The sequence below is a fragment of the Mustela nivalis genome (genome assembly GCF_964662115.1).
Source record: "Mustela nivalis genome assembly, chromosome: 11".
Classification (NCBI taxonomy): domain Eukaryota; kingdom Metazoa; phylum Chordata; class Mammalia; order Carnivora; family Mustelidae; genus Mustela; species Mustela nivalis.
In genome coordinates, this window is record NC_139030.1 from 111,842,770 (window position 1) to 111,868,456 (window position 25,687).

The following is a 25,687-nucleotide window of genomic DNA, read 5'->3' on the forward strand; positions in this document are numbered from 1 at the left end:
AGTTCTGATTAGTAACTCAGTCAGATCACAAAGTACTTCCTCATTGTCAGCATTTCTGTCACCAGATCCCTGGCTTTGCAGTCCTCAGACATGAAGGCACCCTTGTGACTGGCTTAGGAACCTGGCACTTTGACCCCCAACAAAGTGGAATAAAAATAAAATATTCTCCAATCATGTGATGTTTGGATTTGAAGATGACCCATAAATCTTTTTCAGCTGTCATTTTTATAAATGGCATAACATGAGTAGGGGTTGAGGAAATTAGGTGAGGAGAAGGAAAGGGAAAATGAAGGTTGTCCGTCCTCCAGGAAGAAGGAGTGTAGACATAGTATGGAAAGGGCTTCACTTTTTTTTTTTTTTAAAGATTTTATTTATGTACTTATTTATTTGAGAGTGAGAGAGAGGGACAAGCAAAGTCCACACCAGTGTGGAGCCCCGAGGCAGGGCCCGATCTCATGACCCTGATGTCATGACCTGAGATCCTGACCTGACCCCGAGATCAGGGCCTGACCCAAGTGAAGAGGCGGAGGCTCGCCTGACCACCTGCCCCGGGCCCCAGGGAAGGCTTCACGCGGTCGCGCAGCTTGAGGCCTGCCCCTGGTTTGGAAACTACTGCTGGACGCTGCACGTAGCTGATGTCCCCGAGCGTCCCCTCCCAACCTGGGCCATCTGTGCTTCTCATCTTCAACCTTCTCTTACAAGAAAGAGTGTTTGATTCAAAGAGCAGGGAGCTTGCTGACCCTGTGTTGTTAGGAAAATTGCAGAATTTATGGTGATTCCCGCCCTCCCTCCAGGCACTTCATGCTTCCAGACAAACTTTGCTTTCAGTGTCTTTTCTTTTTCTCCACTGGGATGGCCCAAATATTGTCAGATTTTCCATGAGTCTTTATCCTACACATCTTCTCATTCTAAGTGTGTGACTTTTATGACTTAAATCTTGGATAAAATTAATCTCGTATATTTCTCTTCCCTGTCCTTCCAGCATTAGTAACTTCGCCCACACCCCCTCCTCTCATCCTGTCTCCCTGGGGGTATCTTCCCCATCCTCCTTGGGGAACCCTTCCCTTCCTCCTTCAGGACTTTGCTCGGTCAGTTACTGGTGGCTTCACATTCTGCACTTTGCCTCCTTCCTTGAGCCAAAAAAGACTTAAAAAATCTCTTAACTCTGCTTCCACCTCAAACTTCTGCTTTATCTTTCCACTTTTTTTTTTGGACAAAATTCACTTAAGATCTATGTTGTCTATATTGGCTCTCTTGAGCTCCCTGATCTCTCTTTGCAAATTGACTTCTATCTCACAACTCCTTAGCAAACACGTCGGCTTGGGTTCCCAGTGACTTCGTCATGGACAAATCCAGAACTTCGTTCAGGTTTCCCCTTCCTTGGCTTCTTTAAAACAACCACACTATTGACTCTCTGTTTTTCTTAGTTCTCTTACCTCTTTTACTATTCCTTCTTGGTTCCTCTCATTCTTTCTGCTTCTTCATATTAAACATTTTTAATCAGCCAGGATTCACCCAGGATTTACTTGCCATTCGTCCCTCTCCCTGTTCTCCAGCGTTAGTCATTCTGCGCACGTTCCTGCAGTGTCCACGGTTCCAGCGCTCCCTCAGCGGCCCCTATCAAATCTGTTCCTCCTGCATCAGTCCCTCCTGGAGCTCCCTTTATGTGTAAGTGACAGCAGCTTTGACATAGATGTGACTGTGGGTGATTTATTTAAGTTTCTGGTTTTTTTTTTTTTATGCATAACGTTTGATGTAAGATTTCATAACATAACATTTCTTGTCGTGCTCTGGGAATAATAAGGCCAATGGAAATGTTTTATTCCTAATAAATGTTTTTCTGAGCAATAAAAGTGAAAAGCAATGTTCGTGGATCCAGTGGGGAGCCTGTGGAGGAAGCAGGAGTAGAAGTCAACAGGGGAAGCACCGAATTTTGCTTGCAGAGGAACTAATACTGCTGGATAAATGCAGAGTGTGACCCTGCCGGCGACAAGCATGAGAAAGCAGAACTAGTCCTAAAATAAGCGATTTAAAATGCTGAGTTTTATTCCATTTAAATATCAGCATAATCCAAGTGAGAAGACTTTGTCTTGCATTTTCTGCTGGTGAATTAGCACTTTCCTTAAACATACGCATTTATAAATATTAATCAAGTGATAGATTGCTTATTATCTATCATCTCAGTAGTAATACATGAAACTGTTTTGAACTTAGGCTTGTCTCAGTGATTTGTTACATTGAAAAAGCATCGGAAAAATTTTATTTATTCATCAGTTTAACAAACTGTTTTTACATAGTGCTCTGTGCCAGGCACAGTTGCATGGTGGTGAGATTATTATAAGACAAGGGTGCTTGCTTCAAGAAACTCAAGAAGAAAGCTATACAACTAGATAACACACAAAACAGACACATTGAACAGCCAAGAAGAATCATTTTGCTCAGAGCAATCAGTAGAATAACCCCATGACTGGAGCTTGCACGCTCCCCACCCCGGGTCAGGTGACTCCAACAACTCAGGAATGCTGACGAGTTACCTGCCCTAGACCTGTCTCTCTGGGTCAACGTCCTAAAATAATCTACGGCTCCTTCAGGACTAGAGTCTGCCCTATTTTCTTCCTCCTCACCCATCAACACTTCTCCTTTCTGTATCCTATTCCCATGGGACTGACCTCACTACTTCACCAAACCATTCCCACTCCCCACACCCCATTTCAATATCCTGGCTCTTGAGTTAGTTATGTTCTAGAATCTTAGAACTGATTGGACAGTTTTAAGATCTGCCGTTTGAATGTTCTGATCGCAGGTTTCAGGACAATCTTTGACAATTTGAAGGTGTTGAAGAAAATTAAAGTGCTTGCTTGGGTTGCCTTGATTAATAACAAAACCATGTGAAAGGTAATCTGGATTTTTGATGTTAGAGGCTAAAAATGATAATTATTTCTTTCATCCATAGAAGGTTTAAGAATGAAATGGTATGTCTTCAAATGTTTGAGTAACGACTCTATTAATTAGGTATGAAGAACTCAAGATAAAACTTGGAGAAAAAAATAGTATTTTACTCTTCGACAGATTTTGGACCTCCTGGAGTAGTTGAAACCCATCTGATATAAAAATCTGATTATAAAAAATCAATGCTCCATAAATTTGGGCAACACTTACTGCTGGTACTTGTCCCATGAACAAACATCTTCTTGTGAAGGAAAGGCCAATATTTCCTTCCTTTTCAAGGGAACTGATTACAGTGACTGTTTCTATTTTGGAAAGATACATAAACACATTTCGATGAGAGCAAAAAGCGAAGCATAGCATGGTTGGTGATTCAGCAAAAATGAGGGTGGCTTTGGTCAGCAAAAACAATTTAGATTTTTCTCATTAATGAGTGCCATTTCCACTAACTGGAAAAAACATTGCTTTTAAAGTTGCCTTGAGAAAAAAAGTAGACTGTTCGTGAAAGTCCCTTCACTTTCAAGCGAGTGTTAGAATCATAACAAAAGTGATTCGCAGGGAGGACATTTCCTGGGAATGAGATAATGATTCAGTATTTGGCCAGACATTGCCTTCCAGATAACATTCTTTGCCAGCTTTGAGGTTTCTGTGTTTTGGACTACAAACTGCCAAAGTCAACGTTTTCATGCATAAAAATAAAGACTGGAATGGCTTTTCAAAACTTGCATGCTTAGTTTGTGAATATGGCAATGTATTTGTAATCTGAGATTTTTTTTTTAATTTCAAGAAAATTAATTTGATAGAAACTAATGCAGCTTCATTTTTCCTTCTCACAAAACAAATAAAGCCCAGCTGGACTGTTGACACAGGGAGACAGGGTCAGACAACGCCACCAGGATTGGCTTTCCATGGTCACAAGAGTAAATACACCCATAGTGTAACCAATGCAAGGAGAGGTGAGGCACTTCACGGGGAGGATTTATTGGAAAATTAGAGTTTAAGTATTCATCCATTCAACAAACATGTATTGACCATTTTCCATGGCAGGGAGCCTCTGACATCACTAAGCTTTCAGGCCAGTGGTGGAGATCATCAAGGAAACAGACGTAACCAGGATAACATTTTGAAAATACTAAGCAGATGTCATTTTAATTCCCACTAAATCATGATCTTCTGTGGCTCCCCACCATGTAGGCCTACAGATGGACAATCGGACCCAACTTAGACCGAGGAGGTATTGTTATAAGGATGAATAAGGGCCAGAGATTAGATAATATTAGGCAGAAACACAAAGAAGTGTGAAATCCTGGATCCCAGTGAGAGCATTCGAGGAACTAAAAGAGATTTTTTTGGCATGGCCGGGCAGAGGGAGGAAATGACAAAAGACGGGGGTGGCGAGCAGAGGCTAGAGAGTACAACGCCTAATTACCCTATGACCACATATTCGGTGTCCTCGAAGAACTGGAAGAGGGCTATTGTGACTGCAGCATGCAAGGGGAATATTTAAAATCGTCCGTGTAAGTGGTATCCAATCTGAACGTTAGAGTCTAATGAATTAACCCAGCTTGGGGCGCTATGAAATAGCCCAGGATGTTCGTTCTCACGATCCTATTGGAATGAGAGCTTCGTGTGAGCAGGAAAGGTGAGAAGGACCTGGTGTTTGGTCAAATTGCCCAGATATCTGAATTGGATGTGGGGAGGATGGGCTCAGCCCAGCAACCCCTGGGTGCAGAGTCCCAAACATTCCGAGGGCTCATCTGTGACAAGAGTAGGCTTAGGTTCTGGCTCCGGAAAGAGCAGGAGAAAGTAGGTGAGGCAGCTCTGAGGACTCTCCCCTGTGCCCTTGTCAGGGGCAACTTCCCTAGAGGAATAGAAACTAGCATTCATAAGAGGTTTTGAATATGGCCCCTGGAAGAGCTATAGAGCCCCAAGATGGGGTTGATGGGAGAGTGAGACAGGCCTGGGGGCACTGCACAAGGTAGTTATTTTACTTAACTATAAGAATCAGAGGCACCCAGAAAGCTAGTCCATAGTGTATGTCCAAGAAAGAGTGTTGGGTTCAAGTCAGAAGAACTAAATCAGTTGCGGTTTCAAAAGTTAGGCAGGAATTCAGAAACAAGACGAGGATGAGCAAAAGCTCAGGAGCAAAGGTGTGTACGTCTGGAATCGTTGCAGTGAGCAGAGTCATGATGCTCGGATTCTCCTCCGTGGGCCACCAGCTGTTGCTGCACGAATGCGTCAGCCTCAGTTAAGACACAGGGTCCAGGTAGACATGTCCAGAAATGAGGGACAGTGCTGACAAGGTGGTCAGCATGGGTTGGAACTATCCCCTGCGAGACCACTCCTCAAGGCAAGTCATGGTAAACCAAAGAAGTTACCAAGATCCTCAAGGTGGAATCACTGACATTGGAAACTACTGTCAAAAGAAATCGAGGACAACCACAGAAGAGAATCCCAAGAATGAAAGGTAACTAGAGGATGGCACAGGGAGACCACACAGCTCCGTGGCCTCCATCAAGTTTCTCTGAAATTCCAGTGAAAGCTATTTTTGCTATAAGACAAGGGAACAGAGATGCGGACTCGGGAAACAGAAAACTCCTGACAGGAGTCTTAGACCAGTTACTTTAGAGTTATAACCTATCCTTGGACTCCTGGGAGAAAGTAAGAGAAAAGATAGCTACTTCTGGTTTGCAAACTGGCAGGTCAGAAATGAGATTTCTTCCATGATGACCTGATGACCTTTGGCATCCTCATCTATTTTTATTAATACATCACCTTGTGGGGAACTTGGCTTCTTATACCTGAGCAGAAAATGTATTTATAGAGGAGTTATTTAGTTAGGGAATAGAAATAGAAGCTGTGGGGGCATCTCTGGCAGGACTTTTTTTTTAAGATTTTATTTATTAATTTGACAGAAATGACAAGCAGGCAGAGAGGCAGGCAGAGAGAGAGAGAGGAGGAAGCAGGCTCCTGGCCAAGCAGAGAGCCCGATGTGGGGCTCGATCCCAGGACCCTGAGATCACGACCCAAGCTGAAGGCAGAGGCTCAACCCACTGAGCCACCCAGGTGTCCCTGGCAGGATATATATTTTTAAGGTCTACCATAAGAGTTATACTTGGTGATTTGAACTTAGAGCCAAACAAACAATTTCTTTTCTTATCTTTTTTTTTAAAAGATTTTGCTTATTTATTTGAGAGACAGTGAGAGAGAGAGAGCACAAGTTGGGGGGGGCAGCCGGAGGGAGAGGGAAAGAGAGAAGCAGGCTCCCCGCTGAGCAAGGAGCCCAACATAGGTCTCCATCCCGGGACCCCAGGGTCATGACATGAACTGAAGGAAGATGCTTAACCAACTGAGCCACCCAGATACCCCTAAACAACCAATTTCTTTTAAAGCAAGAACATCTATAAAGTTGTTAAAATAAGGAACTAAAAATCCCTGAGTCTTAAGTTTTAAGTAAATGGAAACACGAACATATTAAGTAATCTTGCACGTGCCTTTTGTACTTTTTGCTAGGTCTGTTTCCTTCAAGTATATTGTTTATCCTTCTGAAAAAAGAATTAAAATAAATGATATTTAAAGTAGTATTATAAAAATGATCTTATTAATCTGTTAAAATTAAATGAATTTAAGCTGGCTAAAATCTTCAACAAATTTTTAAAAATACAACTTTTAAGACAGGTTATGTTGAAATAGAGTAGGGGGAAAGAAGAAAATATTTATAGTCTCAAAATAGTAAATGAGCTGAAAACGTAGATCTGAGTTTCTTGATAGGAAGGGGGAAAGTAACTTATGTTGGGTCATATACTTTTTAGTATCTAGTGTAAGGAATTGTATACCTTTGTGTCTGAAAGTACATTTTGTTTTTCCCTATATTCTGGGAGGAATTTATCACAAAAATCATTACATATGACACATCTGATAACACATTCAATTCATAGGTGAAGAAATGCAGAAACAGTCTTCATTGGGCGATTTCTTACAACAATCCTTTCTAAAACAGAAGGTGGAATGTTAAGACAAACTGGTGAAAGTATGTCTGTGTTGGGGTAAATGAGTAACGGGATTTTTATGTGGTCTGGTTGCTGCGCTGGTAAACTGGTGAGAAGCCAGGACAGCGAACCCCACACCCCCAACATGTTTCAAATGTCTCAGATGAGCTTGGGAGAAAAGGAGCAGAGGAGGGATTAAAAACAAAGCCTGCTTTACAGTCTTAGGATTCTGGCTTATAAAGTGACAGGAATTCCTCATGGAGCTCTTACTTGTGTAGGAAACAAAGTCCGAGTTCTATTAAGTAAGTTAAATGCTTTTGCAAATTCCTGCCCAGATGGAAGTTTCTGCTTACATTTTCACAGAAGTGGATTACCATGAAAGCAAGGTCTGGAAAAAATTAATGGTATAGTTTTCACATAGTAAATTGGCTACTGCCATGTTATTTGAAAAGAATATGGAATATTCATCAGCTAACCGAATTAAAAAATGCTTAAACTCTCATTTTCTAGCTCCTGTGGTTGATATTCTATTGACACAGCTGCCTTAACCAATGTGGGGCAACACACTGGCTTTTTAATGATTATGATTCATCACCATTTTGCATAGGGGAGTATGTTGCAGAGAAAAGCAGCCCATGGTGGTCAAGACTATCATTAAGAAAACTTGCTTTGTGTTTTTTTTGTTTGAAATTTTTTCTTGAGATAGACATAGATTCGCATGCAATTGTAAGAGGTAACACAGAGAAATCTTGTTTACACACTTCCCAGCTTCTGTCAATGTGTAACATGCTACAAACTATAACGTGTCATCACAACAAGGGTATCGACACAAATACAGTCCAGTGATGTGATTCAGATGTCCCCAGTTTTGCTCGTGTTCCTTCGTGTGTGTGTGTTTCATGCGACACAGTTTGACCACATGCAGGACCCTGGGATCATGACCACATGCCGGTTTCTGTAGCACCCTAGTCGGCACGCCGCAGACTATTCCGTCAGCACAAGGATCTCTCCCTTTGTTTTTTATGACCATATCCTTGTCTCTTCCCCGTGCACCACTCACTGCCACCCAAACCCCTAACACCTCCTCCTCTGTCCTTCATTCCTAACGTTTGTCCTTTCAAACATGTTACACGTTATGTAACCTTCAGGACTGGCTCTTTTTTCACTCAGCCTAATTCTCTAAAATCCTTCCAGGCTGTTGGAAATGTCAAAAGTTTGTTTCTTTTTATTGTTGGGTAGTACCATGCTATGGATTTCTGGTTTGTTTAACCATTCATCAGTTGAAGGACTTCTGGGCTGTTTCAAGGTTTTGGCTATTACAAATAAAGCTGTATGAAAATCCAGGTGTGGACATAACTTCCATTTCTGTGGGATAAATGCCCAAGACTAACTACTGGGCTGAGTAGCACTTGCATGTTTAGCTGCATAGGAAACCACCAAGCTGTTCTCCAGAGTGGCTGTATCTTTCTACTTCCCACTAACAAGGTAGGCGCGATCTTGTTTTTGTACATCTTGTCTGGCATTTAGTGTTACTGGTGTTATTCTGTGAGGTATATAGTGATATTTCATTGTACTTTGAATTTGCATTTCTCTGATGGCTAATGATGGTCAATGTCTTTTCTTGTGTTTATTTACCAGCCATACATCTTCTTTAGTGAATTGTCTACTGCCATTTCTTGTATTTTGAAATGCACAACTTTCTAACTTCAGGGGTGAATTTTTTAAAAAATGTTTTATTTATAAACATTGGGGTACAGATGGCCCTTCTTTTCACTACATCTGTATCCTTGGAGTAAATACCCAGGAGTGCAATTGCAGGGTCATAGGGAAGCTCTATTTTTAATTTCTTGAGGAATCTCCACACTGTTCTCCAAAGAGGCTGCACCAACTTGCATTCCCACGAACAGTGTAAGAGGGTTCCCCTTTCTCCACATCCTCTCCAACACATGTTGTTTCCTCTTTTGTTAATTTTGGCCATTCTAACTGGTGTAAGGTGATATCTCAATGTGGTTTTAATTTGAATCTCCCTGAGGGCTAGTGATGATGAACATTTCTTCATGTATCTGATAGGCATTTGTATGTCTTGACTGAAGAAGTGTCTGTTCATATCTTCTGCCCATTTTTTGATATGTTTGCCTGTTTCGTGTGGGTTGAGTTTGAGGAGTTCATTATAGATCCTGGATATCAACTTTTTGTCTGTACTGTCATTTGCAAATATCTTCTCCCATTCCTTGGGTTGCCTCTTTGTTTTTTTGACTGTTTCCTTTGCTGTGCAGAAGCTCTTGATTTTGATGAAGTCCCAAAAGTTTATTTTCGCTTTTGTTTCCTTTGCCTTTGGAGACATATCTTGAAAGAAGTTGCTGTGGCTGATATCGAAGAGATTACTGCCTATGTTCTCCTCTAGGATTCTGATGGATTCCTGTCTCACGTTGAGGTCTTTATCCATTTTGAGTTTATCTTTGTGTATGGTTTAAGAGAATGGTCAAGTTTCATTCTTCTACATAGAGCTGTCCAGTTTTCCCAGCACCATTTATTGAAGAGACTGTCTTTTTTCCACTGTATATTTTTTCCTGTTTTGTCAAAGATTAATTGACCATAGAGTTGCCCTTCAATGGAGGAATGGATAAGGAAGATGTGGTCCATATACACTATGGAGTATTATGCCTCCATCAGAAAGGATGAATACCCAACTTTTGTAGCAACATGGACGGGACTGGAAGAGATTATGCTGAGTGAAATAAGTCAAGCAGAGAGAGTCAATTATCATATGGTTTCACTTATTTGTGGAGCATAACAAATATCATGGAGGACAAGGAGTGTTAGAGAGGAGAAGGGAGTTGGGGTAAATTGGAAGGGGAGATGAACCATGAGAGACTATGGACTCTGAAAAACAATCTGAGGGGTTTGAAGTGGCAGGGGGTGGGAGTTTGGGGTACCAGGTGGTGGGTATTATAGAGGGCATGGATTTCATGGAGCACTGGGTGTGGTGAAAAAATAATGAATACTGTTTTTCTGAAAATAAATAAATTGAAAAAATCTTAAAAAATGTTTTATTTATTTATTTATTTTTAAGATTTTTTAAAAAAATTTATTTGACAGACAGAGCTCACAGGTAGGCAGAGAGGCAGACAGAGAGAGAGGAGGAAGCAGGCTCCCTGCTGAGCAGAGAGCCTGATGTGGGGCTCGATCCCAGGACCCTGGGATCATGACCTGAGCCAAAGGCAGAGGCTTTAACCCACTGAGCCACCCAGGCGCCCCAGGTGTGAATTTTTTAAATTGAAACTTACACTGATACTATTACAGATCTTCCTTAACTTACAGTAGGGCACCATCCAGGTAAAGTTATCCTAATTTGAAAATACATAAAAATGCATTGAATATACTATGTGCTGAACATCATCCCTTGGCCTGGCCGACCTTAGATATGCTCAGGACACCCACATTAGCCTACATTTGGGCCACATCACCCAACACAAAGCCTGTTTTGTAATAAACTGCTGAATATCCCATGTGACGTATTGAATCCTGAACTGAGAGTGATGAACAGAATGGCCGTCTGGGTACAGAACAAGTCTAAGCATGCCCGTGGTCACCCTTGTGATCACGTGGCTGACTGGAGCCGCATCTCCCCACGCTGCCGGGCATCACAAGAGATGTTGTACTGCACATCCCTAGGCTGGCAAACTATCAAATTCAGGATTCAAAAGTATGGCTTCTATTGAATATGTATCATTTTACAATATTGTAAAATAGAAAAATATTAGGTTGAACTATTTAAAGTGGGTAAAGGTTCCAATTTTTTTCATTGTTTCATTTCAAACAGAGATGGCAGTACATCTCCCACAAATATAAGCTTCCTATTTGTACTCAAGGTTCACTCGAGAGACAGCTGCGTACCTCAGTCAGTTAAGCGTCTGCCTTAGCTCAGGTCATGATCCCAGGGTCCTGGGATGGAGTCCTGTATTGGGCTCCCTGCTCAGCGGGGAACCTGCTTCTCCCTCTCACTCTGCCTCTCCCGTACCCCACTTGTATGCAGGCTCTTTCACAAATAAATAAAATCTTAAAAAAAAAAAAAAAAGAGATTCACTTTTGAGTTTAGCAACCAAGAATCCAAGAAATGGCTTTCAGAATACACTTTAAAAATTTTTTTTAATTTCATAAAATATTTTTGATCGTTAGGTTTTCTAATTGTTTTAGCTAATTAGCTAATAAATTAGGTCAAGTAATGGAAAATAAGCCTACAGCTTTAAAAATATATCTGAGCTGGGATGCCCGGATGGCTCAGTTGGTTAAGCATCTGTCTTCGGCTCAGGTCATGATCCCAGGGTCCTGGAATTGAGTTCTACATTGGACTCCTTGCTCAGCAGGGAGCCTGCTTCTCCACATGCTTGTGCTCTCCTTCTCTCTGACAAATAAATAAATAAAAATATTTAAAAAAAACCCTCTGAGTTGAAGAATACCCCACACTCTCCATCAACAGCTAGTTTCAGCTAGAAGGAAACTTCCAGGAGACATCAGGGTCACTAAGAGGTTGAACCTATGCTGGGGAGCTGGACCCAGCAGGACAACCACAACTGCCAACCCTCGACATGGGGCTGGTTATCAGTGGAGTCAGCAGGAAACTGATGGGGTGGTGAGAGGCTGAGCTCTCATCTTGGCCAGCCACGCACACACCAATGCGACACCGATACTGGGTGGTACTTGCTGGAATTCTCTACGGTGAGAGGAGGAGTGAGTGATGGGGACTGGAATGGAGAGGGCAGTGGCGTACCCCAGGCCCCATTCCTGTCCAGCGCCCAGTGTAGAAGCAGAAGTTTCCAAGCCAGTGAACATAGAGATGGGTGAGAAGGACTGACTAGGGATGTTGTGGGCAAACAGGACACAGCTTTCATAGTTGTTGGGGGAAAGGCGTCTTTGAATAAGAGGGAAGCCCTGACCTAAGGGGAGAAATATTATGTCTCGGTTTTGCTTTCCTTCCAGGACCACACCACTAAGGATGGCTTATTTTTTATTTATTTATTTATTTATTTATTTATTTATTTATTTATTTATTTGGCAGACAGAGATCACAAGCAGGCAGACAAGTAGGCAGAGAGAGAGGAGGAAGGGCGCCCTGCTGAGCAGAGAGTCTGACGCAGGGCTTGATCCCAGAACCCTGGGATCATGACCTGAGCTGAAGGCATAGGCTTTAACCCACTGAGCCACCCAGGTGCCCTAAGGATGGCTTTTAGAATTCATCAACCTTGTGCGGGCCTTGTTGGCAGTGGATAGGGAGGGACTGAATAACCTGCTTATTGTTTTGTTTTTTAATTCTGGGATCTCCATATTAGTCCAGTGTTCATACTCCTCAAATACTTTCTAAGGCTATGATCTGGAGAGGACTGAAACCACCCTAAATTAAAGGGAAAAAGAAATTCTGACTGTGACAAAAGTTATTGACTCAAAATATGAGGAGTGAATAAAATATCCCCCACTATTTCCCTGTCTGTTCTTCCCCTCAGCTACCACGATCTTTAGCTTGTAATTTCCATAGCCAAACTTTTTAAACAAGCTGGCCCCAGTTCCCTTCCCTCTCACTCGTTGACCTGACTTTTGTCTCCATCTCTCCTCCAACACAGCTCTTGTTGATGGCTACCATGTCGTCAAATTGGTGCATGGTTTTCTTTTTTGAGTCCTTATTTGACTACAAGGCAGAATTTCTTTTGGAGTCAATATTTGACTCCAAATATCCCTCTGATCTTCCTGCTCCCTCTTTCAGACTTACCATAAATTTTGGAGCCCCTCAAGACTTTCTCCTAAACCCTTTCCCTTAATCTACCTATATCTGTAGACATGAGATGTCCCGTGTACCTCTTTGGAAGCCATCAGAGGTTTTCCACTGAATCAAACATACTGTTATTCATTCTTGCCCCTGCCTTCCAGTTCACTTTCTACAGTGTTATTTTAAAAAAGTAATCTTGTCACTTCTCTACTGTTAAAGACTGGCTCCTGCTTGCTTCTCCTACTGCTGTCAGTCTCAGGCTCTGTCAACACATCCTCCTTTCAGTTCTTTCTGTCTCAGGGTCTTTGCTAAGGCAGTTCCTCTGCCTGAAATATTTCTGCCTCCCCTCCCCTCCAACCTCATCTAGTTGTTGACTAATCATCCTTCATGTTTTAGCCCAAATGTTACTTCCTCAGAAAAGCTTCCTGACAACACCAAAATAGAGCAAGCCTATCTCTCACAAGCTTCAGAGACCCCTGAACTCTTCTTCTAAAGGTTTTTCACTGTTTTTATGTATTCAACTGATTATTTGATTAATTTATGTCTCTCTTATGAAACTGTAAGTTCCAGAAGAGGAAGAACCTTGGTTATTAGTCCTCTCTGTAGCTCCAGAACCCAGTCTAGAAAATGAGTGAAGAGACAAACTAGTCATAATCATTCAAGAGTCTGAAAAGTGTCCCAGCCTCCAGGTGTCCAAGGGGTAGGTCTTCCACAGCCAGAGGACATGGGATCCTGGAGTAGTTTCACCGGTCCCAGAAGTCAGTGTGGAGTGTGACTGCCTCATGCTTCGCTGTGTCAAGTTCAATTTCTGCTCATCTTCTTTTCTGACGATTTGAATAATTCCTGAAAGCCTTGCTCATCCAGATAATTGTCTCGGTTTTTATTTTTTAGATGTTTTAAAATAACATTTGTAGAGCATTTTATAAAGTATATACATTTGCATGATGTCATTTCAATCTCCAAACCCCCTCTGAAAGAACATATTGTTCTCAGTTGGCGGATGTGGAACATGAGGCTTAGAGGGATTAGGCAACCCACCCGCATTCTCTCAGCTCATAAGAGACTAGGCAGGGACTTCACTCCAGATTTTGTCTTTTCCTACTGCTAGACAATTTTTCATGGCTTCTCTTCACTTGGCCAAGGCTGAATTTGGACCTTGAGAGTTAACAACAACCCAAGAACAATGTAGCTTGCATCACAGCTCCATATACAGCATATAGAGCATGCACTATGGCATTCGTGTATCTCTCCTAATTTGGGAGACTACCTCCAACTGTATCGGTTTCTCTTACACTAGAAGGGAGACATTGGAAGAGTTGTGTTTGTCAAATAGTCACATGTTCCTTCCTTCCTTGCTTTTTTCCCTTCCTTCATTCCTTTTTTTTGTTTTTTTATTTTAAAGATAATGTTCAGGAAATTGTTCACTGGGTTTACAAAGTCATAGGACAAACCCTCAAATCTATGGAAAAATGAATTATTATTCATCTATTTGAATCATTACTTTTCATGATATTATCAAGCCATATTTATATCACTTCAGATAAAATAAAAAATGTAAAGCAGTTTTTAGAATTGCTTTAAAAAATTTTTAAAGCTTTATTTACTTATTTGAGAGCAAGAGCGAGAGAGAGAGGGAGAGCACGCAAGCAAGTGTCAGGAGGGAGGGGGGGCAGAGGGAGAGGAGAGAGATTCTCAAGCAGACTCTGTGCTGAGGGGGAGCCTGAGGCCGGGCTGGACCTCATGACCCTGAGATCGTGACCTGGGGCGAAACCCAGTCGGCTTACTCAGCTGAGCCAGGCCGGTGGCCCTAGACAGAACAGCTTTTGCAACAGCTGGTTGGGTGTCCTCGCCTGGGGCAAACTCCTACCTTTTGCAGCACAACAGAAGACAGGTGTGTATGTCCACTTCTCAGTGTGCGGGTGCAGCCAAGTCCTCTCCTGCCGGACCTCTAGTCGCACAAGAGTCTGGATGTCCGTTTCTGAAGTCGGGTTCGTTAGTCCTGACCCGCCAGGGAGCGGCTGCTGGAAAACAGAAAACTGTGGAAAGTCTGAGTCTTTGGGCTTTGGGCTAGTTTAGATTTTTATCGCGTGTCTTCTCCCGAAGGCGGGCTTTATGGCGGCCGTTGAAGTCTAATTCTTGGCTCCATAAATTCCATCTGAAGGTCACCCGTAAATTCGGGTCCTGCGTCCAGCGTCGCTGCGCGAACCGGACCCGCATCTTGGCTGCGGAGGCTCCGCGGAAAGCAGAGCGAGATGGACAGCGGCCACGCCGCACCCCTGCGGGAGGCAGGCCCCGCGCAGACCCGGCGGGTTGTGGGGTTCGCGTGAACCTGAAAACAACCTCTTCCCTTCCTCACTAAAGAGAAGCCGCCGGAGGCCACGGTCCTGGGGGCCGCAGGCCGCACCGACCCGGCTGAGAGCAGAAGTTCATGGAGAAGAGCCCATTCCAAATTCAGGCACGCTCATAGAAAAGCCTTTTGATTCTAGAAAAGTTAAAATGGAAAAAAAAAATTGCATCTTCGGTTACAGGAAGCCTGGTAGCTGATTCTGTGGGGCCAGTTCCTCAGTTTACCGGAGTTGGCCCAGGGCCCTGAAGAAGGTGCGTCTGGGTGTCTCAGACTCCAGGACTGTGAGTTTCACAACGGTTTGCCTCCAAATCCCCTGGGTGTGCGACTAAAAACATCTCAAAAGAGGGAGATTTTCCATGGTGGGTCGTTACTGGCCACTAGGTGTTTCTGCTCTTCAAAAAATCCTCAAGCATTTCAGGTTCTTTAATTCAGATTCTTTCTGAGAATACAACGCCGAAACTTCTATCTTGTGTATGGACTTTTGCAACTTTGAAAAATTTACTTCACACAACTAAAATAAGCAGCAAATTTCTTCAGCATCCCTCTTAAATAATGTGATTTCAGGCCGAGAGCTTGCAAAGAGACCCACGAAATGTAGAGGAGAGGTTAATTGTCTTATACTGAAATGACATCTGTAAAATCCATAACATTTTAAAATGAAAGGAAAACTTACTGTAACAAATTGGAACTGGTTTTACCTGCAAGCTTGAAGAAAAGGATCCCCTACTCACACTGGGACTGGAGCGGGAAGCCCGTAAGCTCCCCCCGGGGCTGACTCTTCCAGATGCCTGCTGAGCCCCTAGCTTGGCCGTTTAGGCCGTTTGACCCTCATTGCCTCACGAGGAAGTGCAAATGCTCCAAATAACTGTGAGGAAAGTCCTTCTCTAAGTACAGGACGGAGTGTTGTATTACTAAGAAGAGTCCATAGTCTACAATTTAGAAAGGTTTTGTGAAAAGCTACTGTGGATAAAAAAATTATAAGAAAGCATGATGATTTTAATTCAGAATCATTCTAGAAAAAGCATTAGTCTTCCCCCCCCCCCCTTATAAATTCCTTCTAAATTACTTCTTGCCTAAAACAACCTTGTTCTGTAGCCAGTGGTTTAAAAATAATCATTCCTCTTTACGGGGCCTCTAAACATATGTTCTTTGTACCTGTGGGAGAGTGTGTAAAGAGAAGTTACATGATAATGACTCGTTATTTTCCAAAGCCCCAATATATAATTTGTAATGTGTGTACACGAAACGATGAAAATGACAAGTTAGATTTCTTTTTGCTACTGATAAATTATTAAAAAGTTAAAGTTGTTCAAACAAATATTTTATTATTGTTTGTGTCATTTTGCTCCTAATGGAAAAATGGTCAAAATTAGACACACTGGGTCAAATAGAGTTGAACTTTTTCTTTGAACCCACTGTACAGCTGGTACAGGCTGTCGCCGTTGGATCCATTTTTAGATGCGCAGAAATAGATTCTTACTACGAGGCAGTCACACGGTTGGACCGGACGCTTCCTGTTACACCTGCCGAGGACACGCGGCGGCCTCGCGTGCGATCCTGGGGACGAGGAACAGAACGGATTCGGCCTGACGGAAACCGGCTTCTCGCGGGCAGAAAAGGCGCGCCGTGCGCAGTCCTATGGGAGAAGCATGTGGTACCTTCTGAGTCGGAATGAACCCGCGGGATTTCGGGTTGAGGCTTCAGCGAGGAGGAGGAGGAACCGCCTTCGAAGGTCTCCGCCCTTCCTGGGCCTTTCACACGTTTGCGGCGGGGAACGACCATGGCTCTTCTCCGACGGCCCGTCTGTTAGCCTCTTGCGACCCGACGTCCGGAGCTGAACGAAGGAAAGGACCCCTCCCTTCCGTCGCGGCCAGACCCCCGCCCTGCCCGCGCCTTTACACCCGCTGCGACACGGGGTCTCAAGGGTCGGTGCACTGGGGGCTGTTGTCCGCGTGACGGGAGCCCGCGGACCGCGGCGGTCGGTTCGCGCGGACGCGTGAGGCCCGCGGGCCCGGCCGTGACCGCCTCGGAACGGCCCTCGGCTTCCCTCGAGCGACAGGGACAGAGAAGCTCTTCCCCGAGTCGGAGGAGCAGGTGATGGCGCTGAACCGCCACCACGAGACCCGGCACCGGGGAACGTCTGCTCCTGATCCCGCGGCCCGTGACCCCGCTTCCCCGGCCCCTGCCCCCCGACAGCAGAGTCCGTCGGGGCCGAAGCGGGCCGCAGCGTGGACCTTCCGCCCCGGAGAGCAGCGACTGTCGCCGCTTGGAAGCCGACACACGCGGAGTCTGGACGAGCCTTGTAGGTCAGCGACCCGCGGTCCACGCAACGCACACTTGTCGCCGCGGGGCAGTGCGGCGCGAGGGGCTCGCGGACACCGGCCAGGCGTTGTCTTCCGTCGGCGCGGGTGTCGGGGACCTGGCCCGGCGGGGCTCGTGGCGGCCGGTCCCGGGGCCACGCGGGGGACGCCGACCGGAGGCCGCGGAGCAGGTCGGACGGGGTCGGGTCCGTCCGGGGTCTGGTCCGTCCTGGTCGGGTCGGTCCGGGGTCGGGTCTGTCCGGGGTCGGGTCGGTCCAGGGTCGGATCCCGGGTCGGGTCAGGTCCATCCGGGATCGGGTCCGTCCGGGTCGCTCCTACCGACGCGCCGGGCACGGAAGTCGTGACCCTCGCAGCGACCCGGGCCGAGCCGCACTGGGCGAGGCCGGACGCAGGGACCGCAGGGACCGCGCCCCGCTCAGCGCGTGCAGGGACCTTCGCTCCCGTGTCCACCTGGACTCACCCGCAGACTCTTCCACTCCCGCGGCGGATGCTAGTCTTCTCCTCCCTTCTGCTGCCCTAATGCGACCCGGGCCCCGCGGCGCTTGTCCCCCGACGGAAGACGAGCGGGGACGCCGCGCTGCGAGGCCGAACTCGCCGTCCAGCCGCTTCTGCTGCGGGACAGTCCGTCCGGCCTAACTCACGCGCTTCAGTCCCGCCGTTGGTCTCATCGGCCTGAGATCCGCTTTCAGAATGAGAAACGTCCGCGACATGGACAGGAGAGCACTTGAGGACGCGCTTCAAACCCGGAGTGCACGCGGAGCCCAAGGCCCAGCAACTCTGTTGACTCCACAGCTCTGCTCATGCTTCCTACTGAAGTTAGGAGAAAAAACATTGTTTTAAAGATTTTATTTATTTATTTGACAGACAGAGATCACAAGTAGGCAGAGAGGCAGGCAGAGAGAGAGGAAGCAGGCTCCCCGCTGAGCAGAGAGCCCGATGCGGGGCTCGATTCCAGGACCCTGGGATCATGACCTGAGCGGAAGGCAGAGGCTTTAACCCACTGACTGACCCAGGCGTCCCCGCAACAAAGACTTTTACTTGAATGTTCACAGCAGCTTTAATTCATAATAACCCAAACCAGGAATGACTCAAACATTCATCAGCTGATGAACAGGAGAAGATAAATTTTGATACATTATATAGTATTTTACTATATGATATACTAAGCAGTAAAATGGAATCTACAACTAACCCATGCAATAACATGGATGAATCTCAAACCCATTGTGCTAAGTGAGAGAAACCAAACTCAGAAGGATGTATATTGTACGATTACATTCATATGAAGATCTACAACTGGCAAAAACTAACCTGTTGTGATAGGAATCAGATGAGTGGTTGTCAGATACTGCGGATTAGGGGAAGGGCTTGGGAAAGGGCCCAAGGCTGGTTTTAGGATGTCGTAAATGTGTTAAGAGAAATTTCTGTTGTGATGTACCACATCAGGACCATATCTCAATTTTCCAATGCATGGTTATTCAGTGAAATAAAGGTATAATTGAAAAAAGCCAACAGCATTGTGGTCCAGGTAAATTATAAATTAAAAAGTATTGGTGGGGGTGGGGGGCACCTGGGTGGCTCAGTTGGTTAAGTGTCCAACTCTTGGTTTCAGCTCAGGTCATGATCTCAGGGTCCCAGGATGGAGCCCCGCATGGGGCCCTGTACTCAACGGGGAGTTTGCTCTTCCCTTCTGCCCCCTCCCTGCTCACGTGCTCTTTCTCTCTCTCTCTCAAATACCCCCCCCCCCCAAAAAAAAGGTTTTGGTGGTTTGGCATGGAAGCCTAACCACCATTTTCTAATCTGACAAGAACACATTTTCCTGTTGAAAATGTCAGTTTAATACTCAACCTAATGCTTTGAAGTGAGAAACAAACAGTAACACGTGTGTGTGGCAGAGAGGCAAGAGAAGGTCAGAAGAAACCCAATAGACAGAATCTGTTCTGTGTGTCTGTGTGTATCCTCACAAGGATCAGGAGTGAGGACATGTATTTATGGGTTAGCAGAGTTGAGCAGGATATCGTGATCCCAGACATACTTATGGGGAAATAATAAGGAGTATATTCCAAGAGAAGGTAACTGAGCAGTAACTCAGAAAAGCTAGACAAACTAATACAGGAAAGATCATTATCTAATGCTACAACGTCCAAAGGTTTGGGTTCAAATTTGAGGGGGAAAAAAATCATTTTACCATCCTTAAACGATTAGCCAAAATGCCACAGGGGACTTGATATGATTCCCTGTGAGGAACCATGAACCTTCATGATCGTTTAAGGTCTCTTTCAGTTCTGCAAACTGAATCTTCTTGAAAAGATATTCTAATTATACAGCTAAGAAGATTTAATAATTACCTCTTGCTTGTCTAGAGAAAAACTACTTCAGGAAGTGAAGTCACAATGGTTAAACTATTCACCTGTGGTCCTTCATTGGTGCAAAACCCAGTCCAGGCGACTGTATTCCCAGTCCAGGCTGCGGGAGCCAAGCTGGGACTGGGCCACAGCGCCCTCTGGCCTGGACGCCGGCGCCGCTGGAGGGCAGGCTCCCCGGGATTCGGCAGGAACCCATCAGCCTTTGTTAATAGGTTGTCTTCACACAATACACTCTCTTACTTGTTTATGTCATTTATAGACTTCAAAAGTGCTGCTCCCTCTTCAAGTTAAAGGACACTGTTCATTTTAGGGAAATAAGTAACACCACACCCAAGACCTCCTCTACTCCACTTAAGTAACATTCCTGGAGTTTTAATTTTTAAAACCTGACTTTCAGATATTTTGTTCTCATGTAGGAAAGATGTTTATGGCAAAACATCTTCATATAGACAACAAAGTCACTGAGTATTTTAAGATCATATATTTGGAAAAGTAAATGGATGACTATAATATTAGGTGGAATCATATTGCATTTCTCTAAACTGCTTTTGACCTACAAAAATGGTTGTTTCGCATGATTTACCCTTATTTAAAAGGATAAATAAGAAACGATGAGGAGAACCGGGATCTGGGAGACGTATGAGAAGCAGAATTATTGTTTAACATATGTAATTTTAAATCCAAGGATCTTTTTACCACACTTGAAAAATTAATAAAAACAACTTCAGAGGAGAAGAGAAAAATATGTGGTCCTAAATTCTCCTACACTGGCTGACTTTCTCCTCTTCCCAGACTTCTCCCCATACACTTTGCCCTTCTTTGCCAGAGTTGTTTTCTAAACTATCTTTTAAGCTATTATTTTCAAACTTCTGACTACTTTTAGAAATATAATCTAAGGAAATGTATCATCCGATTACATAAATATATACATGTAAGGGTTTTATTGTTTTAGGATGGTGGAAAATTTAAACGACATAGATGGGAGATCATATAAAATATCCTATCATATCAAATTTGATGCCTGCATCTATTAGAATACTATGTAGATACTGTTTTTAAATGTACTTTTAGTATCTTCTATAACTGTTTTTTTCTTTTCTTGGATAGCTGGACTTGTCCTGGTACAAGGCATTGCTGTAAACAGGCCTCCAGTAATAAGGCATGTGTGTGGGGGAAGCAGTTTACTGTTCTGTGATCAGGCCTGTCTTTCAGTGAGCCTGAGCTTCCGGACGGTTAACGTCACAGTGTTTCTTGGTCCTTTCTCCCCCTTTGGGTGGGGCAGGATGGCCGCAGTGGCCTGGCCTTGCGCATTTCCCGCCCTCCCGTGAATGACTGCTGCTGGCTTGGGTGGCGCTTCCCTGCACCAGGGGAGTCCGGTTCTCATCCCCGTCTAGCAGCGAGGCCGGGGTTGACTAGTTTCTCCTGAGGGCAGGCCTTGTTCGGAAGAGCAGACACCTCCGGTCTCTTTCCAAATGGATACCTCTTCCTTCCCAGCCAGAAGCCGGAGAGGATTTCTCTCCTTACTGTAGGAACTTGCTCAAGCTCCTGCAGGTGGATTTTACAAAATTGTGGAGATCTGGTATGATGGAGTCCCCTGGAGTTCTTAAGCCTCAGATTTGGGAATCCTGAGCCTCAGGGCCCATCAGTGACAGTTCAAGTTCCTCGAGCCTGGTGACCGAGGTGAGCTTCTGCTCTGGTGAGCCACGACGCTCCGTGTTGGCTGGTCAGTCTTCCCAGTCTTGGGGACAGAGATTTGCCCACTGTTCTCTCCTCCCTTGTGAATCTGGGAAGAGCTGATGATTTTGGGTGTTTAGCTTCTTACTTGTTAGGACGCCGTGGCTACTGTCAACATCTTTCAATGCAAAACAACAAATGCCCTGACATGAGTTTTTAAGGAGACACGGAGGTTCTTCCTAAGGAACATTATAGGAGATGATAAGGGAAACGGAAGCGTCTCTATCTAGGGCAGAAGAGAGCAGAGGAGGGAAGCTGGGGTGGGGCGAGGTATAAGAAACGAAGGTGCAATACCAGGAGCCCATCAAAGTGGTGTCCGAGAGAGAGCACCTCCAGACAAGGGCTAGGAGCCCTGGGCCTGAGGAAAGACTGTGAGGTGCCAGGACTCCAACTGGATCAAGGCCTTGCCGGCCAGAAAACCACCTAGAGTTCCTGTGAACGAGAACTTCACGTTGCCTCCCCCAGGACCTGCGCCTGTCCGCCGCGGGATCTGCGCTCTGGAGAGCTGTCCTGCCTCCGGCCAGGTTCTCACCAGCTGGTCGTGCAGCGGGACGGCGCCCAGCCCACCCACCAGCCCTGGCTTTCTCCTGTTTCTTGACATTGTCTTTAGGGCATCTGTTAGCTCGAGGGCTATGGTGTGGGGGTGGCAAGGGACGGGCGGGCTGACAGACTGGCTATGCCTGAGGACCCTGAGCCTGAGCAACCAGGAGCGGAGCCCCCTGTTCTGTCCGAATACATTTAAAGAAAAGTCCGAAGGGAAATATACCAAATAAGTCCAGGAAATGTTGACCTCTCTCTTGAACAATTTTTTCCCAATATTGTTCTAGGAGATTATTTTGACTTTGCTTCTAAATATCAGAACTTTAATGACTATTTGTAAGCTTGATTGTGTTTTAAAAAAGAGAGAGATAACAGACCCAAGATGGAGTGACTTGTGCTGGGCCCCTGTCAGCAAACCAAGACTTCCAATCCAGCTGACTTGCAGTCCCAGCCTTTGCAGAGAATACGACCTTTAACCAGCCGAGGTGGAATTACCTGATCAGCACTAGTGGGGAGTTGGCAAGAAAGACCCCTGCCCTTCACCGAAAGGAGGGCAGCCTTGCCTGAAACAACTTATTTTTTATTAGAACCTGCCTTTTCAAAAAATAAAGAAAAAGGAAAAGTAAAAAAAGAAAGAAGCTTCCTTTTCTGGGGGCTGCATGGGTGGCTCAGTCGTTAAGTGTCTGCCTGTGGCTCAGGTCATGATCTGGGGGTCCTGGGATCGAGCCCCTGCTCAGCAGGAAGCCTGCTTCTCTCTCCAACAAATAAATAAATAAAAATCTTAAAAGAAAGAAAGAAACTTCCTTCTCAGCTCCCTTCTGCCTACAAAATCTTTCATTTCGTCCAGCCTTTCAAGGCTCTTTTGCACCGGCTAGCTGGGTTGCTGCCCAGCTCATGAATTGTTGAATAAAGCCAATTAGGTTTTCAGGTTTACTCAGTTGGCTTTGGTTTTCTAACGATTGGTTTTCAGAGTTAAAATATACTAAGTTTCCATTTTTGTTTTTATTTTGCTAAAGTGGTTTATTCCGAGAACAGCCGCTATGTGTCAAGTCTGTAATGATTTTCTTGATGACGCACACAGTGTGTGACCTTATTCGGGTGCATTATTACTACTAAGTTCAGTTTGCCCAGGTCAAATGTGCACATTGAATTTTTTCAAGGAGATGGAATTCTTCCATTACTTCTCATCAAAATTTTATTGTGTATGTAGTTTTGGCAATTTATTTCTCCTCAAGAAAGCCAAAGTTTTTCTGGGTCACCAGGTGCAGGTTTCCCTCCAGCCGGTCTCCTAACCGTGATAACGAAGAGGGGTCCCGTCACCCCGCGCCACAGAAGGCAGGCGCTGAGAAGCAGGAGGTTCGGCGGTCGGAAGACGTGAGACCATTTGTCCAGAAGCTTCTGTTTTCCCTCACGACCCGTGAGGCAAGGAGAGCAGCTCCGGTGAAGGAGGAGAAGCGCGTGCGGGGGTTGTGGGGAGCGTGTGGTGAGGAGAGGACACGTTCGGAGGGGGTAGGGTGCGGCTTGGGGGAGCGAGGAGAAGCTGTCCTGTCGGGCCAACGGGGTCGGGGGTCGGCCGGCGCTCAGTGCTCTTTGAGATCCGTGGATTTTAGGGGAGACCCGGGGGTGCGTGTGTCCGCCACCGTGTTGGGTGGCCCGAAGTCCACAGCAGGGCCACGGGGAGTTTCCCTGGAGCTGCAGTCTGGCCAGCGCTGGTGGCTGCCGACAGAGCCTTGCTCCTGCCTTTCGTCCCCCAGTCATCTGACTCTTACTCCCTGAGTATTTCCTTTGTATGGAATACGTTCCGGGACCCGCCATCCTTAAACAGTGCCCGTCGGTGCACACAAAACGCTAGCGCAGACCCTTCTGTTCCTGCGCTCCTTGAGAGAGAGCCAAGCTGTCACCTCCCTCATCGGGTCCCTTCAGAGCTGACCTCTTCAATGACAGTCTCGGCGCCTGTTCCACTCTTGGTATGTTCTCGACCTGGTCCGGCCCAGCCTCGACCGCGCCGCCCCGACGGGCCCGTCAGAGACCAGGAGGCTGCTGCTGTGTGACCTCGGGTCAGTCCTCTGTGCCCCTCTGGAAACCTCCTTCTCTTCCACCTCCACAGCACATCCTCCTCCCCCCGCCCCACCCCTGCTTCACTGGCGGCTCCTCCGGGATCTCTTCTGTCGAAGGTCGACATGCTGGAGGTCATCTTGCTCGGATCCCGCTTTGTCATCCAGTTTATTTCTCCTGGGGAGTCTTCTCTGCTAGCAAGTATTTAAGTATTAGTTATACATCGATGATCCCCCTAAACTGATTTTTGATGTTGGAAACCCTCATTCTGAGATCCTCCCTTGACTATGATGTTGTGTTGTTTTTCTGGACATTCATAAGTGCAATTTACCAATGCCTTTTTTTTTTTTAGGAGTTTTGCAACTGTGTGTCAGTGAGATTACCTATAACTTTTTTTACCTTTGAATTGAACTTAATTTTTCAAAATAAGCCTTATTAAAGAAGAACTATTTTATATTCCAACTAAGATTATTTTAATAGACCTTTCCTTTCTAGAAACACTGATTAAGGCAGCAAAGTGTTGTGTAAAATGTGGTCCCGAACCAAGCTACAGTGAAAGATAAATGTTGACTTAACTTTCGCTTCCTCCCAACAGGACCCCCTCTGTTGCTCAGACTTGGAACAAGGTGAGGAACAGCGCCTCAGCGACTGGGAGCCCCGTGGCCGCGAGATCAAGGCTCAGGCAGTCACGGGGCCCCTGGGCGGCTCATCGGATTGAGCCTCTGACTTGTGGTTTTGGCCCAGGTCATGACCCCGGGTCGTGGGATCGCGCAACCGCAGGCTCCGAGCTTAGCGGGCTCTGCTCCGTGCTCTCTCCCTCGCTCTCTGCTCCTCCCTGCTCGCTCGCTCTGTCTAAAATAAGCAAATAAATCAATCTTAGGAAAAACAGAAAACCTCAAGCAGCTGGATATGGACACCTCTTAAGAGAATTTGGGGGGCCCTAACAAAGGATCCTGGTTCTACTTGTGATGACCTGTCCGGAGGGGGAGTGGCTCCTCCCAGATGGCAGGAGGACAGAGTCTGGCCAGGTGCGGTGCTCCTCCGTGCTGTGCTCCCTGAGCAAAGTCTGGGACTTCTTTTTAACCGTTCTGTGTCCAGGGAGTGCTTTGTGTGAATGGTTTGAATGTAGACTCCATGTGGGTGTTTTCAGGGTTGGAGGCAAGACTGTTTTGCTAACATGGCCGGGCAGAGTCCAGCTGTCAAAGGGCTCATTTCCAGCTTGTCCTACTCGCTCACCGCACATTTGTAGACCGAGCACCACAGACCTCTGTTACGCCGTCAAAATCGCATCTAATGTCTGTCCTAACTTAGGATTCATGTTCTGTGCCCGACAACAGTTCCTGCATTTAACATACAGCACCCACACACAAAATAACCCACCATTACCAGGCACGTGGTCATAAAATTTTAATAATGTTCTGCAGACCAAGCAAATGTTCTAAACCAGAACTGCTCATGCATCAGATTCACAGTCAGAAACCCCATGATCAAAAGCATTTACACAATATAAATAAAAGACACACACACACACACACCCCTTACAGAACTGTACTTAGGGGGCACCTGGGTGGCTCAGTGGTTAAGCCTCTGCCTTCGGCTCAGGTCATGATCTCCGGGTCCTGGGATCG

General features: G+C 45.6%; 1 long non-coding RNA gene across 1 annotated transcript; it reads left to right on the forward strand.

Moving 5' to 3' along the window:
* Positions 1-1,341: 1,341 nt before the first annotated feature.
* On the forward strand, positions 1,342-25,006 carry LOC309844195. The gene is made up of 3 exons (XR_014300540.1): positions 1,342-1,368; positions 1,557-1,668; positions 24,655-25,006. It is a non-coding gene; the product is annotated as an uncharacterized lncRNA (long non-coding RNA).
* The last annotated feature ends 681 nt before the right edge of the window (positions 25,007-25,687 follow it).